The following is an 18696-nucleotide window of genomic DNA, read 5'->3' as shown; positions in this document are numbered from 1 at the left end:
GATGTCAGACCCCTGCATGTTGAAGATTCAGCATGCAGGAACCTGTGTCAGCTTCAAATGAATTCTACTCCTAATTGCCTGGGGAATAAGGGTCACTTTAGGGTTTGTTTTAGAATCAATATGTTTTGAAAACAGTCATAAATGTTTTTCCAAACAAATGCGATCATGCACATCTGGCTGTTGGCCAAGGATAAAAAAAGTGGTGACCTTTATACAGAATAAACATGCCTGAGGACATGTTTATGTACATCAAGTACAGGGATTATGATAGAGTACTGAGAGTCTGGTGTCAAAGAGACAGGAGCAAGCTACTATGTAAAAGGTAACTTGTTTAGAATCGTTATTGTCATGTGGATTGGACAATGTATGAAACATAGGGGTATTAACGACAGGACTAGCCTAAAAGATATGAAACCCCTCATAAATAGGTCAACAGGGTCATGATAAAGCTAAGGCAAGTAAAAGCATGAAAAGCATTTATATTAATACTAAAAGCACTTTAAAAGCCTGTGAAAAATGTCCATAAAAGAAAAGCCATATTCCCTAAAAGCATTCAAAAGGTCCTCTAAACTTGTATGTTTTTATTATTACATTTGAGCACCTTGAAAGCCACTGTGCTCAATCAGAGCAGAAAAAATAAAACAAAGTCAGTTTCGACCTTCAAATTGGAAAAATGTTAAGAAAAGGCCAAATAGTTCCCAGCACAGGAAGTGCCAGATTATTTATGAATCCTGTACAGCAGACTCAACATCGCTGAACATTGCATCCGCAGGTGCAAACACTGCAGCACTTCCAATATGATGTAGAGTGAGCAAAGATGGTCTCACAGTAGGCCCCAGGGAAGAATGAAATGCCTGCATGCCTGGAACCGATGCCTGTACCACTGGAGCAGCGCCAATTTCCCTTCCTACAGGAGTGGAAGCATCCCTTGGAGGCTCTAGAAATGCCATCATCAGCATGGGAATATGCTGTGGACAACTGTACAGGTGGGCCTACAAGGGCTCCAGGAGCAAGTCTATGTCCGGTGGCACAACTGATGAAAGTGTCAGACACAGGTCCAACAAACATCCGAATCCGCAGAAGAGGCAGCGTAACACAGGCAGGACACAGTCTAGCCAGACTGGTCTGAAAGACAGGAACTAATGCTCACTCAGCTCTCGAAGCTGGGACGTAAACAAGTAGAACACCATACGCTCACGACAATGTCGTTCCAGCAGTGTTCTCTCCATATCTTGAGGGATTGAGATGTCCATTGCGAATCAATAGGATTAGAATAAGGATGCCCGCTACGGATAGCAGGACCAAAGGAAGCCCTCCAAAAATGCTTCCAAGTACAGAGTGCATGAAAGCTGGAATTACTCTGAAGATAGTCTGAAAGGTGGTTGAGACCTGATCCAAGATGCTTAAATAATGTACGATCCCACTCGTATCAGACATGTGAAATATACGATTAATCATTTCTCCAAAATGGATCTGGAAGTTCGTACGGAGTCGGGCCTGTATCTCTGCTGAAGACCTTACAACCTGGAGATCAAAAGTCTCTCGGGCTGAAGGTGAGTCTACATTTTGTTGAAACAACATAGCATTCAGTATGATCAGCGAATCAAACCTTATACTGGAAACATTCAATGAAGGACACTGTGATGCCTCTCTAACTGTGCGAGCCGGTGGAAACAATACTTGCTTAAAACAAACAACCCAGAGGTTTACTGTAACTAGATATGCGATGTCTGGCACCATCCCGCAGCAGCCTTGATCATTCAACATTAAATAACTCCCATTCAAAAGTAACTCGAAAACTGGATGAATCACTGAAGGTGGTGAGCCTTTCAAGTAGCAAGATAAGTTTGCCTTCGAAGCATTTCATGCTCCGTGAAGCGAGACCTCCCTACACACTAAAGATCCACTTAAAGCCTTCTCGTAGTCTGTTCCACTTAAGAAAACATCAGTGTCCTTATTTCTACACCTATATCTGTACGGTAACTCCCAGGTTTCTTGTATGTCCCCTTCATCCAATGCTTCCTACCTGACTGCTTGGATGTATCTAAGGCAGTATTTGAACTGGAATTTCGTGCTTGGCAGTGTGATGTAGCCATGAATTAACTATTCTGTAGACAGTGACTCTGCTACTGTAAAAGGTACATTTTCAAAAATTCTTCAATGAGCAGCATGGTATACTTTGCATCTCTGCATGCCATCGTCAACTTTTTGTTGATCAAATTATAAGCCAAAAACTGATTTGAGCCATTAATGTACCGCCATGGCACTTGGCCAGAATGCAGCGATTGTTGCATCCAGTTCAAAAGCAAAATGGAGCGCGATTGACATTGCCCATGTTGTAAAATAGACAAATCTTGTTCCATTATGTCAATTGCCGAGGACACAATGTTGCTCAGTGAATAAATACTTTAAGAAAGTGTGGTCATACCATTGTCTACCACAGCCAGGGCCTTTTCTAGGTTAATCCTATCAATTTCACATAATATCTCAGCAGCATCCTCTTGGGAGACTTTCCACAGTTCATTATAGATGGCATATAAGAAGTGTTTCTTATGCAGTTTCTTGGGACCTAGTAAGAAATCTCTAAGATCCATGTTGTCTGCTAGAAGGGACAAGTGTTGTTTCACCTGTTGTAGTGTTGAGGTTTTTAGCTATTTTAGGCACAACTTTTTAACACTATAAGAAGCCATTACCCCTGGGTCGTCTGTGTGTACATAGCGTGTGTCAGGCCTATTGATACTAAACCTTCTGGGGGTACCCCTGAACCTTGACTGACACCTATTTGTGTCGATAGGCCAAACCAACCATCCCTTCCATTTGGGAGCTAATGAATCGTATGCACAATTCTGTATCATTTTACCCAGTACCTCCTCACTAATCACTGTATCATTTGATATACCTTCAGTAGGTATGGGCGAGGGGGTGCGTGGTGTTTTCAGGTCTTTAATTTTTGCAAACCAGTAGCAGGTAGTCTGTTGCACTATTCTGTTCAGTAATATTACCGGTAATGGAATGAGGCAAGCTCTAAATAAAGCCTCAGATCCCTGAACCTGCCTATCTTTCGTCCCCCAGATGGATTTTGTGTTTATTCAATAGTCGAAACATTGTATTCACAGTTGGGAGATAAAAGGTGCTGAATATATAAACTTGGTGTTTGTCTGCATAATTTTCTTCGCAGTTGCATTTGTTTGTACTAGCTTCTAGTAGTATGACATTGGGTCTGATGTATTGAACCCGGAAAAGTATGCAAATTTCTGTGCAAATGTAAAACAACTACCTTTTGGTGATGTCGGGCCATGTTCCCATTGATGGTAAGTGTTTACAGTGCGTGGAACACTAGCTCTGTGCTAAAAGTGATGACCATAATGCTGGTAACAAAACATACTGTTGAAGTCAGGTGTGTCTTCATACAATTCCCTGTAATAAAATACAGCAGATTGTTCTAAATCTGAGAGCATAGTGTTTAAGTCTCAATGTCCCAATCATCAGAGAGTGTACTCGGGGTAATGAAATCATTCATTGAAATGTTAAACACGTGTGGAATTTTTAAACGTTTAGTAGGACCAAATACATCATATGAAACCCTATCCCATGCTATACCATCGTGGACTGGAACTGCTGTAATGTTCACTAGGGAAAAGTCTCTTTGTTCACAGTGTGATGACGTATGTAGTCTCAGGACCAAGTTCACACGTTGTACTGCAGAGCGTTGTGGGAGGTAATGTCAATTCAGTAGTAGGAAAAAGACAGTTACTATGCCAAGCCAAATTAATAGGAACATGATCCCTAATGTAAGACAAAGATGCGGCCAAAGGGAACACAAAGTAAGTCTTTTTCAGCCAAAGATAGAATTATCGAAATATTTCTTTCTTGAAAATGGGTGGCGTTTGCTCAGGTTCACTTGGATCTGAAGAAAAGTCATTGAAATTGATGAAGTAGCCAGACGCAGTTTGATCTAACTTTGGGAGCTCAGCAATGTTTGTAGAACTGGTAGTTGCTTCTTGTGTAGCATATTAATGTAAATTTCATTATTGGGCCTAATTGCAACTTGCGTTTCAGTTTCATTTGGATGTTGTCCTGTTTCAACAGGTGTGACTCGTACTCTGTTGTTTGCTACTCTGGCATCTTGCAGAGAGGAGTCTTGAAACTTTATTAGTCTTTCCATCTGATCTTCCTGTATAGTAGCAAGAGGAGATCTGCGGCTACTCAGGACTCCACGTGGCCTGCTGTCGAGAATCGGCCACAAAGTGTGGTTTGATCAGATCATTGGAGACAAATCTTTTTTATTTTTACTGGCAAGAAATGGAAGAAGTACTGTTCTTGTTTCCTGAACCACCAGGACAGGTACAGGTGTTATTTAGAATTGCCCAAACTCCTTCTTGTTCACGATCTTTTCTCTGACCAGGTCCCCAACCTTCGGAACCCAGGCAGGTCTTGCCAGAACCAGATTCACTTCCCCAGTGGCTGTGCGTTTTACTTGGATGTTGCTTTGTAATGTCCGAAATTCATGGAGTTCCTGTAAAACAGCCAAACGATCATTCATATCAAATGGTTTTACTTCCGCTACTGTGCTGGCACAATCTAGGTCAGGTACACACATTCTTGTCCCAAACAGTATCTCATAGGCGGTACGTCCTCCGAAGGATTTTCTTGGCACATTGTTTAGTGCCCTCTGGCCCCCATATAGGTGATTGACCCAACTACCGCCCGCACCTAAGGTTTGCTTCAGGTCCTGGGTTTTCCTCTCCACCACCGAATTTCCTTCAGGATGGTAGGGAGAGGAGTACAGAAAAGCCATGCCCATACTTTACATGGCTTCCTTGTAAGCCAGAAAGCTAAACCCAGGGCCACGATCGGAATGTAATGCGCCAATTGCGTATGTCACGATGAAGACTTACAAATCCTTTATAACTGTTCGAGTGTCAGCCGAGCGCTGAGGCCAGACCCATAGAAATCTAGAGCATGAATCCATTGCCACCAAGATGTACTTGTAAGCCCCGTCTGAATGTAAGCGGCCGCAGTTATCCAAATAGACACATGCGAGAAGTCTATCTGAGATGAGTAATGGTGTCTGTGGTGGCCGTGCTAAGGTGGAACCTTTCATCTGCTGGCTGATCTCTCACTTTAAGACCTAAGCCTTTGTTTGTTTAAACAAACGTGGCCACCAGAATCGCTGCTTCAGTAACGAAACTGTAGCAGTGACTTCTGTGTGTGCAGAGCCCAGACCCTAGAGTGCAGCTAGTATTAAACCTAATCTGCAATCCATGTTTGGTATAACTCTATCCCCCACTACTGGAATTTGAGCATACAGTGTATTTTGCGCATCTAATTTATAGGAATATTTGAATGGAAAGTCTTTAGGAGAGGCAGGGCTGTTCTTTGAGGCGTTGACAGCTATCAGACTGTCTCAGTCTATCCTCGTGCTAGAAAGAGTGATTGCAGCGATGGCTGCAGGTTGCACTGTAAACTTGGCGGCTTCATCAGCCAGCGAATTCCTATCAACGTGTACGCCAACACGCTGATGACTCAAGGTGTGATTAACTTGAGCCCGAAGCAGGCAGCTTTCAGCTTTGCCACTTGTTCCCTTAACAATTTATGTTTAATTGTACCACCTTGGAATCTCTAAACCCATTCTGGCCCCAGTAATGAAGATATTCATTATAGGACTGCACACAGTAAAACGAATCACACACTATCAGTGTGGGGAATTCCAGATCCGTGTATTGTAGTGCTAGTATCAAGGGCTTTCAGCTCTGCCAACTGTGCTGTACAATCTTCTAGAGATTGCGTAGTTGTATTGCTGGGATGGAACTTACCGTCATGCATACGTCCCTTCACTATCGCATATGCTGCGCTATACTGTTATTTACTTCCTATAGCAGGCTGAGCAGAACCATCAGTGTAAATGATGTATTCATATTTCTCTAGAGGCAAGATATAATTTGGGAGAGGGTATTCTTGTTCGTACTGCAGGAACGGTTGCGTTTTTAATGGAGAATCGTATCTGTAATCTACATCTGTTGTAATGAGAGAATTAGACCATTGTATCCATTGTGGATGCAATGCTTTTGTATTTGGAATACTCTCTTTGGTAACAGCTTCTAAAGTTTGTACTGGAGTTACAACATGTATGCCTTTCCCCTGTGCCACTGCTCTTTCTCTCACTACAGCAGTCTGTACAGCTGTCAGCATTTTATCTGTTGCTGAAAATCGAATTTCAGCATTTGTGTACAAATATGATTTGTATGCAATTGGGACTGTCTCACCTTCATTGAAAGTGATGTAGGTATATCCCGATAAACGTGGGGCAACCTGGATCACCAAGTTAGTGGTATTCAAACGTGTGTGCAAATGTTTAGATGCTATCATGTCAGCCTGAACTGAACGTAGAGTATCTGTGTGTTGCTGTGTCCACTGATGTGATGTGAAATCAGGTCTGATTAGGTCGTAGAAAGATTTTACTCTTTCTGCGTAGTCAAGAATGTATGTTCTGGGGGGCGGAGCCAGGTCGGCGACCAAGATGGTCGACTTGGCTCCCGGCTCCGTCGACCTTCTCCCCCTGCTGTCGGATCCAGCTATCGAGGCGGCGCTGCCGATACATATTTGGATGTCTGAAGGGGACCCGACCCGCCGAGCGTGACTTCGGAGGCTCTCCGAGCTCTGGGGACGGAGATATGCCCCCCGGCCGGGGTGGCCTGCGCGAGTCCCGTAGCCTGGACCTCGCGTGATATTGTTGCTGGAGCGAGTGGAATAACAACGGCCGGAAGGACCAGAGCATGCCGGTCGCCCGCCGATGCGTTCTACCCTGCTCTGCACACGACCCTAACTTTCGCTGCTGCGAGTCGTTTCCCTATGCCGGACAGAGACTCCCCCCTCCCCTCCCTCGATTGCTTCCCTGCGGAATGAGAACATGCGAAGCCGCTCTTTGTCCCCCTGATGAAGCTCGAGTGCCCCGCTTACAGCTGACTGTATCCTATACTCCTGGTGCTCGGAGCCGATTGATACACGCTGGCTTGGCATTGCTTGTAGGCACTGGGTGACATAGAGGAGAGCAGCGGTGGGGAGGTGGAGGTGGCTACCGCACTGTGTGCAACCGGGGAGACGCTCGGACGATACCTAAGATGGCGGCTTGGTGTGAGCACTGGCGGCACTTCTGACATGACCCCCGCTTGGAAACACCGTCTCTGTGGAGCCGTACCCACCCGTAAAGATTGTGCTGCACACCTTGACTAGAGCGTGAAGATCGGATGCCCCCCCCCCCCTGTGTACTGGTAGCGTAAAGTATGGATTGGGTTTATATGGTGATCAGACCCCGGCACACGTGGAAGTATGGGAGAGCCTGATACTGGCGCTTTCTCCATGTGACTTTGGTTTAGTTACTCTCTCTACATAATTCTGTTAGGGCCCGGATGGGTGTCTCTACACGACCCTACCTGTTTTGGATAAGTGAGAGTATGTGCGTGGGATTCTTTGGTCGTTCAGAGTGACTCGTCGTCATGGTGCCTGGCCCATGGATACATGGAGTGGTCGGAGATTCCGTCGGATGTGCGGCTGTGGAGTCTCATCTATTGCACCCCCTTTTTTCGATGGCTGCTATCGTCAGGCAACCCAGACAAAGTGAACTGCTGACTCTTTCTGAACCGGACTTAGTTTTGCTGCTCGGGGAATGGTCGTGGGTTGTGAATAGCTTTGGAATGTGTCGTGTCCTGGTATATTACACGGTTTCCTACCTTCCTCCGGATAAACCTGTCTATTGTATTGTTGGCACTTTGATTGTTTGACTTTACGTTCGAACTGACTGTGACACGTCTCTGATTATGGCTGGGTGGGTCTGGATTGCAAAATGGTGGTCGTTCTCTTTGGTTGCTGAAAGGGGGGGCCTTCCTTGAGGGTGGATGACTGGGTGAACTGATGTGGTAATTGCTGTCCTGTTTCGGTTGGTGTCCTGGTAATTTTGTAGTAGCGCTGCTATAATTGTAGGCTGGGACCGGGGGGGGGGGGGGAGCTATACTGGAGACCCCCCATTATATTCTTTTCCTTTCTCTCTCCTCTCTCTTCTATATTTCGGGTTCCACACTGGGCGATAGGCACACTGCTAAGGGGGAGGCCGTAGCCGTAGGCAGGGGTGCAGGGTGGGGGGTTAGGGGAGGGGTATTCTTGTTTTCTCCTTTTTCTGTTTCTAGGGCCTCTTTTTTCTCTCTTGTCTCTCTTGGCTTTCCTTTACTTTTTCTTCGTCTCTCTTTCTGAGAATCGAGTAATAGGCTGCTCTCTGTGTGTCCTATAGGTTCAAATTGCAAGGGTAGATGTCTTGATGAAGTTTTACGTTGCAGCGGGCTTACACTGTATTGGTGGGCGAATTGTTTGCTTATTGTTTATCCTGATTAAGGTGCGTTAGCACCAACGTCCTGCCTACAGTAGTCCTACCTGTGTATATCCTGATCTATGATAATCATCTGCTTTTCTATTGCTCGATTGTGTGGCACCAGATCCTGTTCTTTCTTATAAATATAAAAGAAACCTCTTTAATCCTGGTACCAATATGGTACATACAATGTACTGTGCTGCATCGGGGCATTTGGGAGGTGGACTGTTGCATTCTTATGGCATGATTGACTGCTTTGACCACCTCTTCACTACAGGCCGGCCGTGAGGGTTGTAGGCCCACGACTGTAAATGCTTTACGTACCAATAAAGGTGTTATCAAAAAAAAAAAAAAAAAAAAGAATGTATGTTCTGCCAAAATTTAGAAATCGTAAAATGGATTGCAAACCTTTGAGAGTCTTTGGAGGTTGGAGCAGCATGCAGTTTTCTAAAAAGTTGGCTGTCGAGCTCTTGCCTACACTTGATAGCTCATATCCCAAAAATAGGACATTGAGATGGGCAATTTTAGATTTCTAGAAACTAAATTTGTAATTCAAATTGGTGAATCCCACAATTATGTTGTTCACACTGCTCAAGTGTTTAAGTAATCCATCTACCATCAGATAGATATCATCTACAGAGGACACTGCCTTCTTGTCACATGTTTGTAAATATTCTTGCAGATAATAGCCCCGGGCTGTTCTCATACCCCCAGGGCAAACAACGGAAGTGACGCTGAGTGCTAAGGGCAGAAAAATGTTGTCAAATATCTGCTCTCTGGAGCTATATTTTGGCAGAAGAATCCATTCGAGATATCGAATATCATTTTGCATTTCTTCCATACAATGTTCTTCATGAATGCGGCACTGTGTGCATTTTGAACTGCAAATGTTCACGTGCATGTGTTCAAATGTCGATAATCTAAAACTAGACGGTATGTGTTGTCAGGTTTCATTACTGGAAACAAAGGATTATTCATCGGGGAGGTGCAAGTCTCAATTACACCTTGGTATTCATGTTGGTCTAAGATTTCTTTGACCTGTCTTTTTGCATCTTTTTTAGTAGGGTACTGTCTTTGTGGATTTGGAGTAGATTTCAATGGGATTTCATGGTGAGTAGACTCCACGTACCACCCTACATAGTTGCAATGTAATTCTGGAGCTAGCGCTAGCACGTATGAATGTTTTAAAGATTTTGGAATGAGGTCGGAGAAACAAGGTAAAATTACGCTTTCCTCTCTTGGGCAATCCATCACAAACTCAGACGGACAATCTTTTTCTGAAACAGTATGTCATATCCATATGTTAAGTTCTCCCAAAAGAGACCTTTTACTTTTCTTGAGATGGCGCCCTCTATTTGGAGTGTAATTTTGTGTAATCGATGGGGGACACTAACTCTTGTATCAGGTGTTTCCACCATGATGTGTACATTCAATGCTGCTGTCACCAGAAATTCCTACAGTTTCTAGCAAGCTATTGTTACTTCTGCCTCGCTGTCTAGCATCATCAGATCCTATTCCTTGTTCAGAAGCTGAGTCCTCAGTAACCTGGGCATGTTTAATTTTCAAACCAGCTACTTTCTTCTTTTTGAATTGTGGTTTTGCTTTAGGATGCTCTTCCTGTTTGATAATGTAAGGTGAATTACGATGTGTTTCCCACTTTGTCTTTGGTCGATCTTCAGTCTTTTGTTCTGATCGCCCGTCCCTCTCCGAGTTTTTTGATGAACCCTGAAAGGAATAAAAGGAACGTGTATCAATGTCCTGATACCTGTCAGTTTTCTTAATGTTATCATGATTCCTGAGGTTATACCTCTTTTCAGAGGACTCCCGTTGGGGAGCCCCACCCCTTGATCGTGAATTCTTTTCTGAATTGTTATTTTTAGAGTTTTATTTTCCCATTTCTTTTTAGAAGAAGTGGGTGCTTGCTTTGAGTTGTCCTATTGTGACTACCTGCCATTTGTGGCATCCCTGGTTTGGCTCCCAAACTATCTAAGGCAACATAGGTTTCTTTTATAATTTCTGGTAATTCCTGCTCATTATTTATAGGAGCTAATTCCCTTAGGCGGTGGTGTATAGCCACTGCTGCTGCCTCCCCTTTTATGTTGCTCAGCATGATTGCGGAGACCTGGGCAAAATTACCCATCAGATTCATTCCCAAGTCCAGGGCGGGTCCTGCCCATGCTCATTCTGTATCTGTTTTAATACTTCTGGAAAGACTGCTATGGAAGGGGTACCATGTATTCTGATGTAAATGGCAGCAAAGATTGTTCCCTATGTGGTACAATCCTCAATCGAGGGAACCATCCTCATTGGCAAGCAAATGGTTAGCATTCTGTGTTTTTCCTGTGGACCCGTATAGGGGAATACTACTGCCAGCTGTGCAGTTTTCTGTGCTATGCAAAACTGAATTTACTCCCGTTTCGAGGGGATTGTCCCCATCACTGATTTTTGTGTCTTTGGGTTGATGTTGGGTGTGGTATGATGTGGACCCACTGGAACACTTTTCGCAGTTTGGTCTGTTAATGTTCGCATGACGAACTAGACAATGTGTCTGTATAGCCGGACTATGTCTTTATATATTGTACGGACTTCATCCACTTGTAGTGCATCTATCTCTGGATGTTAAGTGTATGTCGCTAAGACTGGCCAGGTTGCTCCTTCTATGCTGAGTGGACCAAGTCTTACGACAGATTTTGTGTGTGGGAGGGCGACTTTAAACCACTTGCTGTGTTGCTGGTAAGTTAACGGGACTTCATTGTCTTCGTAAAGGAATGTATTATTGCGGTGGTTCAGCCACAATGTATGCGTGGAACAATTTAGTCTGTGGATCTACAGGTGGAAACTGAACCTCTGATCTGAACACCTCGTGTGCCTCAATTACGAAGTTAACAAAGCCACCTGTTGCAGGTACACCATGTTCTATCAATTTAATAGTTACTACATTTCTACAGTTCTCTGTGATGAGAGCGTTAGCAAACTCTTCTTCCCCATTTCCTGAACCACTGCTCGTGGACTCAGTCATTCTCAAATGGAGATGGATACATGTTTTTTTAGAAATTTAGGGGTTTTGCACAATGTGGGGAACCTTTTATCTTTACAAGCTTGTTTAAACGTTCAGTAAAAACACAGAGTGTAACTGCTCAGCTGAGGCGGATACCCCTTCCCACTTCAGACGTCTCTGAAAAGTCTAAGTAGGGCTTTCTGAGAAAGCATGACTGAACTTCTCAGTTTTTTACTGTTAAATATAAGAACCAAACCAACGTTGGTGGCACCATGTTGTGTAGTTCCTAGGAATTCCCAGGACCTGTGCATTTTGGATGACCTAAACTGAGTGCTTGGTGTCCCGACTGCTTCCAGACACCCCCACAGAATATGTCAGCCGTTAGACCAGCTAGCTCTACAGTGCCACTGCCACCCCTATGTATCTTACAGTGGTGTAGGTAGTCTCTGGCAACCACTGATCATGACAACCCTGATTCCTCAATGATCCTGGAAAACAGTACAGTACTTTTCACCCAGTCACTCTGGCTCACTTATTCTCAGAAAATACAGAGGAGGGCGATTAGGACATTTCAACAAGTATTTATTGGTCCAGCGTCAGTCTTGTGTAAAACATATGAGCTGTGACAATCATGAGACAGAAGCATACACAAGAGATTGCTACTACCAATATAGTAAATAGTAGATACATTTCTACCATAGTGCTAATAAGATGAAAATAAGCAGTTCAGATAAAAACACTAGCACTTGCATATTCCTAAAATATACGCCCTAAGTAATTTGGCTAAATATACCCAGCTTAGAACTGCATGTATAAGCTGAGCAGTTTGCCAGGGCCTGTTTTGGTTCCCAGTCCGGCCCTGTACTCGCACTTGTTGTGGGCTCCTGATGCTTGTATTGCTGACTTTGGGAGCACTTTTCTGAGCTTTATTTTGTAATGCGCAGGAAGCGTTTCAACTATTGTCTTGCTCACTAACACGGTGGAAGCGCTCCTATTATGTTGTCCATCAACACGCTTGGAGTGCTTTAACTATTACTTTGTTCTCAACACACCAGGAACACTTTTTGGGGAACCACATACTCCACATGTTGGAAGCATTTTCCCCTGCATGGGGCTGTTCCAACCCCGTTCTTTGTTTCTGGATTTCTATAAAGCACTACAAAGATCGCATCAATAGGAGGAAAGACTCAGTGGTGTCAACTGAGTATTGCCTAGGATTGCTTGAATTATTGATCCCTTTCACATCAAGAACCGTTCAGGATGAGTATTCCAGACACTTTATCGTCTTCATCACTATACCTTCTGTGACAGGATTCAGACATTTGCGCTTGGCAGTGCTCAACCAAACTATCCAGGACCTCCTCTCCCTTGACCCAGCCTTCTTCCTTGTCCTTGTTAGAAACATAACGCGGAAAGGGACTGTTGAGGTTGTTCATATCCGTCTTTACAAGGCCACACCGCAGGCTCAAGGTAAGCGTTGCAGTAGTCTGACAGTACCTTGAGTGCCTTGCCGCAGGCCCTGGAGCTCTCAACACTTCACTACATGCGTACCTTGGTGAATGGAAGTGTTTGTGAGGCAGTCCTCAAAAGTCTTTTCTCTATGTCTTCTCATAGAGTTTTCCTGGTGCCATCTCCATTTGTAGCCACTCTGGGTCCATTGTTAAGGTAATGTCATTTCCTGTAATATCATGGACATCATCTGGCTTAAAGGGAGTTGATGAATTTCCAGTGAAGTTGAGAACCTAATCTCAGCCACTGGTAAAGACTTGAGGTTGGGTCCCAGTCCATCATTGTGTGGCCCACCATGCCACCTCAGATAGGAAGCAGCCATATGCAAATCAGCCTGATTCCTTCCAATAGGAGCAGTCCAGCCTGAAAGGCCAACCCAGGTCCTTTCTGAACCGCAACACAAACATTGCAAGACCGGTTTCAGCCTCTTTGGGTCTTAACTGTAGGATATAGCTTGATTGTAGAGGTGCAGCGAGCATGGGACCTACGTCTGGACATTCTTGTCGCTTTTAGGAATATGGAAAATGATGGCTGTATTGTTTGGGTTAATCTCAGGCACTGATAATTACTCCGGGACGCATCCTAGCCCAACCTTTTTGTTCTTGCTCCCCGTTGCACCTCAGCATGCAACAAATCATAATGTTTACGCCAACATTACTTTGTATTCTGGAACATGTACTATTGTTTTTTTAACAATATGAGCATGAGATTAAAAATTGTGCCTGGCAAAGCATGTTGGATAAAGATCAAAGATTGGTTAAAGTTTTCAACATTCCCAAGGGCTTCTTGGTAGTGGTGCATACCTGCACCTTCACTGAATGTCTGGGTAGTTGCTGCCCAGTTTGCACATGTTTTGTAAGGCAGGCTTGCTCTGCTGAGTTTCCTATTTTGTAGGTTTGAGGCTTGCACTTCTGATGCCCATGCTTTTTATGTTGTGTGCAAATGTGGAGCACAAGCTTGTTAAGTTCATGTTTTGTGAAGGAGGCTAGCAGTATTTCTTCTCATGTTTTGTGTGAGGGAAGCTGCCTTCTGTGCTGTACCTCTTTTGCTTGCAGGCTGTCTAGAGTTGGTTTCCGTGCTCTAACTATTGTTCTAACTCTATTGATGGGCCTGTCTCTCTGCTCCAGATGTTCACCAAACTGAGGCCACAGTGAATAAGCAGCTAATCAAATACCTTGAGTCCAACCAGGGCTCCAAAATGGTCTTGCTACAGAGACAGGGCCGGCTAAAGCCCAGCAGGATATTAGAGACATTATATCTGGGGGCTGACATTTTTCTACTCCAAAATGCAGCCTCAGGAAGAGAGAAAAAAAGGTTTTAAAATACAAACAATAAATACATAACTAAATAAAGCAAGACAGAGTAGTCACAAAGTGGCCAGATTAGTTTTATTTACACTGAAACACATTAGCGCCACCTTACAGATTTTGCCATTGAAGCGCTACTTTTCTTTTCATATTGTTAGCTTTTCAAGCAAAACACTCTTTGATTTCTGACTGATGAGTGTAAAAGCTTTAAGTTGTATTCCCTATTAGTGTTTGCTTTTTAGGTCTCGCTGAAGCAATGCGTAAGCATTGTTTTCGGCGAGATTATAGTAAACTGCTTTGAAAAGTCTACCAACTGCGGATCCCATACAGGTTATGTGACCAAGGCACGTGCACAGGAATTAGCTCCCCCTTCCCCTCCCACAAAGCAAGACAAGACCAGAACATCAAAGCGACCGGCCGCTTTGATTCCATTTGCCAGCAGCCACTTCACGCGCTCCGCAGGTCATAAACAGGGCCATCTGCTCGTGAATCGGAATGCTGGCATGGTTGCCCAGCCCCACTCCCAGCGCTCCCTTTCCTCTGCTCAGCTTCAACCAGTACACCCTCACCCTCACTTACCCTCTCACCCTCACACCCTCACCCTCACACCCCCTCACCCTCACAACCCTCTCACCCTCACTCACCCTCACCTCCCTTACACCCTCACCCCCTCACCCTCACACACTCTCACACCCTCTTACCCTCACACCCCCTAACTCACCCTCACACCCCCACACCTTCACACACCCTCACCCTAACACCCTCACCCCCTCACCCTCACAACCCCACACCCTCACACCCCCTCACCCTCACCCCCTCACCCTCACCCTCACACCCCCTCACACACCCCTTCACCCTCACACACACCCTCACCCACCCTCACACCCCTTACCCTCACACACACTCACACCCCTAACCCTCACACACACTTGCCCCCACTCACCCTCACACACCCTCACACCCCCCACACCCGCACACACCCTCACACCACCTCACCCTCACACCCTCACCCCCCCCACACCCGCACACACCCTCACACCACCTCACCCTCACACACCCCCTCACCCTCACCCTCACACCCCTCCCCCCCCTCACCCTCACACCCTCACCCCCCTCACCCTCACACCCTCACACACCCCCACCCCCTCACACACCCTCACACCCCCTCACCCTCATGCAACCTTACCCTCACACACCCTTACCCTCACACCACCTCACCCTCACATACCCTCACCCCTCACCCCCTCACACCCTCTCACCCTCAAACCCTCTCACTCAACCTCACACCCCCTCACCCTCACACCCCCTCACACCCTCACACACCACCTCACACACCCTCACCCCCTCAACCTCACACACCCTCAGCTACACCCCCTCACCCCCTTCACACCCTCACCCTCACCCTCACCCCCTCACCCTCACAACCCCACACCCTCACACCCCCTCACCCTCACACCATCACAACCCCACACCCTCACCCTCACACCCCCTCACGCTCAGACCCTCACACACCGCCTCAACCTCACACACCCCCTCACCCTCACCCCCCTCACCCTCACCCTCACACACCACCCACCTCCCCCTCACACCCCTCACACTCACATCCCTCACACCCCCACCCCCTCACACTTCCTCACACACCCTCACCCTCACACCCACTCACCCTCACACCCTCACCCTCACACACCAACTTCACCCCCTCACACCCTCACACACCACCTCACACCCCCTCACACCCTCAACCTCCACCTCACACACCCTCTCACCCTCACACCCTCTCACACACCCTCTCACCCTCACACCCTCTCACACACCCTCACATTCACTCACCCACCCTCACTCACCCACACACCCTAACTCACCCTCACCCTCACACACCCTCACACCCTCACCCTCACACCCCCTCACCCTCACACACCCTCACCCTCACACACCCTCACACCCCCTAACCCTCACACACCCTCACCCCCTCACCCTCACCCCCTCTCACCCTCACACCCCCTCACCCTCTCACACCCCCTCACCCTCACACACCCTCATGCCCTTACACCCCCTCACCCCCTCACCTCGTCACCCTCATCCCCTTACCCTCACCCCACTCACCCTCATACCCCCTCACCCTCATACACCCTCACTCACCCTCACACACCCTCACCCTCACACACCCTCACCCCCATCACCCTCACCCTCACACCCCCTCACCCCCTCACAACCCCCACCCTTACATACCCTCACCCAAACACCCCCTCACGCTCACACCCTCACACCACCTCACAAACACCCTCACCCCCCCTCACCCCCACTCACCCTCACACCCCCTCACCCTCACACACCCACACCACTCACGCTCACAACCCCTCACCCTCACACCCCCTCACCACTCACTCTCACACACCCTCTCACCCCTCACCCTCACACCCCTCACCCTCACACACCCTCACCCCCTAACCCCCACACACCCTCACCCCCCTCACCCTCACACACCCTCACACACCCTCACACCCTCTCACCCTCAGTCACCCCCTCACCCTCACACCCCCTCACCCTCACACCCCCTCACCCTCACACCCCCTCACCCTCACACCCCCTCACCCTCCCACACCCTCACCCTCCCACACCCTCACACACCCTCTCTCACCCTCACATCCTCACCCTCACACCCCCTCGCCCTCATACCCCCTCGCACCCTCACACCCCTAACCCTCAGACACCCTCACAACCCTAACCCTCACACACCCTCACACCCCTAACCCTCACACACACTCACACCCCTAACCCTCACACACACTCACACCCCTAACCCTCACACACCCTCGCCTCCACTGACCCTCACACACCCTCTCACCCTCACACACCCTCACACCCCCTCACCATCACACCCCCTCACCCTCACCCAGCCTCACTCACCCTCAAACCTCAGCCTCACAACCCTCTCACCCTCACCCACCCTCACCCTCACTCATACCCCCTCACACTCACACACCCCCTCACCCTCATACACACTCACCCCCTCACAACCCCTCACCCTCACACACCCTCACACCCTCTCACCCTCAGTCACCCCCTCACCCTCACACCCCCTCACCCTCACACCACCTCACCCTCACACCCCCTCACCCCCCCTCACCCTCCCACACCCTCACCCTCCCACACCCTCACACACCCTCTCTCACCCTCACATCCTCACCCTCACACCCCCTCGCCCTCATACCCCCTCACACCCTCACACCCCTAACCCTCAGACACCCTCACAACCCTAACCCTCACACACCCTCACACCCCTAACCCTCACACACACTCACACCCCTAACCCTCACACACACTCACACCCCTAACCCTCACACACCCTCGCCTCCACTGACCCTCACACACCCTCTCACCCTCACCCTCACACACCCTCACACCCCCTCACCATCACACCCCCTCACCCTCACCCAGCCTCACTCACCCTCAAACCTCAGCCTCACAACCCTCTCACCCTCACACCCCCTCACCCTCACTCATACCCCCTCACACTCACACACCCCCTCACCCTCATACACACTCACCCCCTCACAACCCCTCACCCTCACACCACCTCACACACCCTCTCACCCTCACACCCTCTCATCCCCCTCACCCTCACATCCCCCACCCCCTCACACACCCTCACTCACCCTCACACCCCCTCACCCTCACGCACCCTTACCCTCACACACCCTTACCCTCACACCACCTCACCCTCACACACCCTCACACCCTCACCCTCACCGCCCTCACCCTCACACACCCTCACACCCTCTCACCCCTCACTCACCCTCACACCCCTCACCCTCACACACTCTCACCCCCTCACCCTCTCACCCTCACACACCTTCACCTACACACCCTCACCCCTTTCACCCTCACACCCCCTCACCCCCCTCACCCTCACAACCCCACACCCTCACACCCCTTCACCCTCACCCTCACAAACCCACACCCTCACACACCCTCACCCTCACACCCCCTCAACCTCACACCCCCTCACGCTCAGACCCTCACACCCCCTCACCCTCACACACCCCCTCACTCACCCTCACACCCCCTCACACATCCCCTCCCCCTCACAAACCCCCTCCCACCCCTCACCCTCACATCCCTCACGCCCTCACACACCCCACCCCTCACCCTCCCTCACACACCCTCACACACCCTCACACCCCCCACCCTCACACCTCCTCACCCTCACACACCCTCACCCTCACACACCCTTACCCTCACACACTCTTACCATCACACCACCTCACCCTCGCACCCTCACCCGTACACCCCCTCACCCTCACACACCCTCACTCACCCTCATACCCCCTCACCCCCCCTAACCCTCACACACCCTCACCACCCTCACCCTCACACACCCTCACCCCCCTCACCCTCACACCCTCTCACCCTCACTCACCCTCACACACCCTCAGCCTCACACACCCTCACCCTCACACACCCTCACTCACCCTCACACCCTCACCCTCATACTCCCTCACCCTCACACCCCTAACCCT

The 18696-nt window shown here is 48.2% G+C and overlaps 1 protein-coding gene across 4 annotated transcripts in view; it reads left to right on the top strand.

Annotated features, from left to right (window-relative positions):
* Positions 1-18696, top strand: part of LOC144803117 (uncharacterized) — a 75669-nt gene that overhangs the window by 21478 nt on the left and 35495 nt on the right. Inside the window, exon 1 of one of the 4 annotated variants that reach the window (XM_078671848.1) lies at positions 9423-9472. The exons of the other annotated variants lie outside the window; for them this stretch is intronic. The gene's annotated coding sequence lies outside the window, so the exon portion shown is untranslated. Of the gene's footprint in view, positions 1-9422; positions 9473-18696 lie in introns of those variants that run through there. 4 annotated transcript variants of the gene reach the window in all.

Source organism: Lissotriton helveticus, chromosome 1_2 (genome assembly GCF_964261635.1).
Source record: "Lissotriton helveticus chromosome 1_2, aLisHel1.1, whole genome shotgun sequence".
Classification (NCBI taxonomy): domain Eukaryota; kingdom Metazoa; phylum Chordata; class Amphibia; order Caudata; family Salamandridae; genus Lissotriton; species Lissotriton helveticus.
The sequence above is the reverse complement of the archived record's forward strand: the minus strand, read 5'-3'. Positions and strand labels throughout refer to the sequence as shown.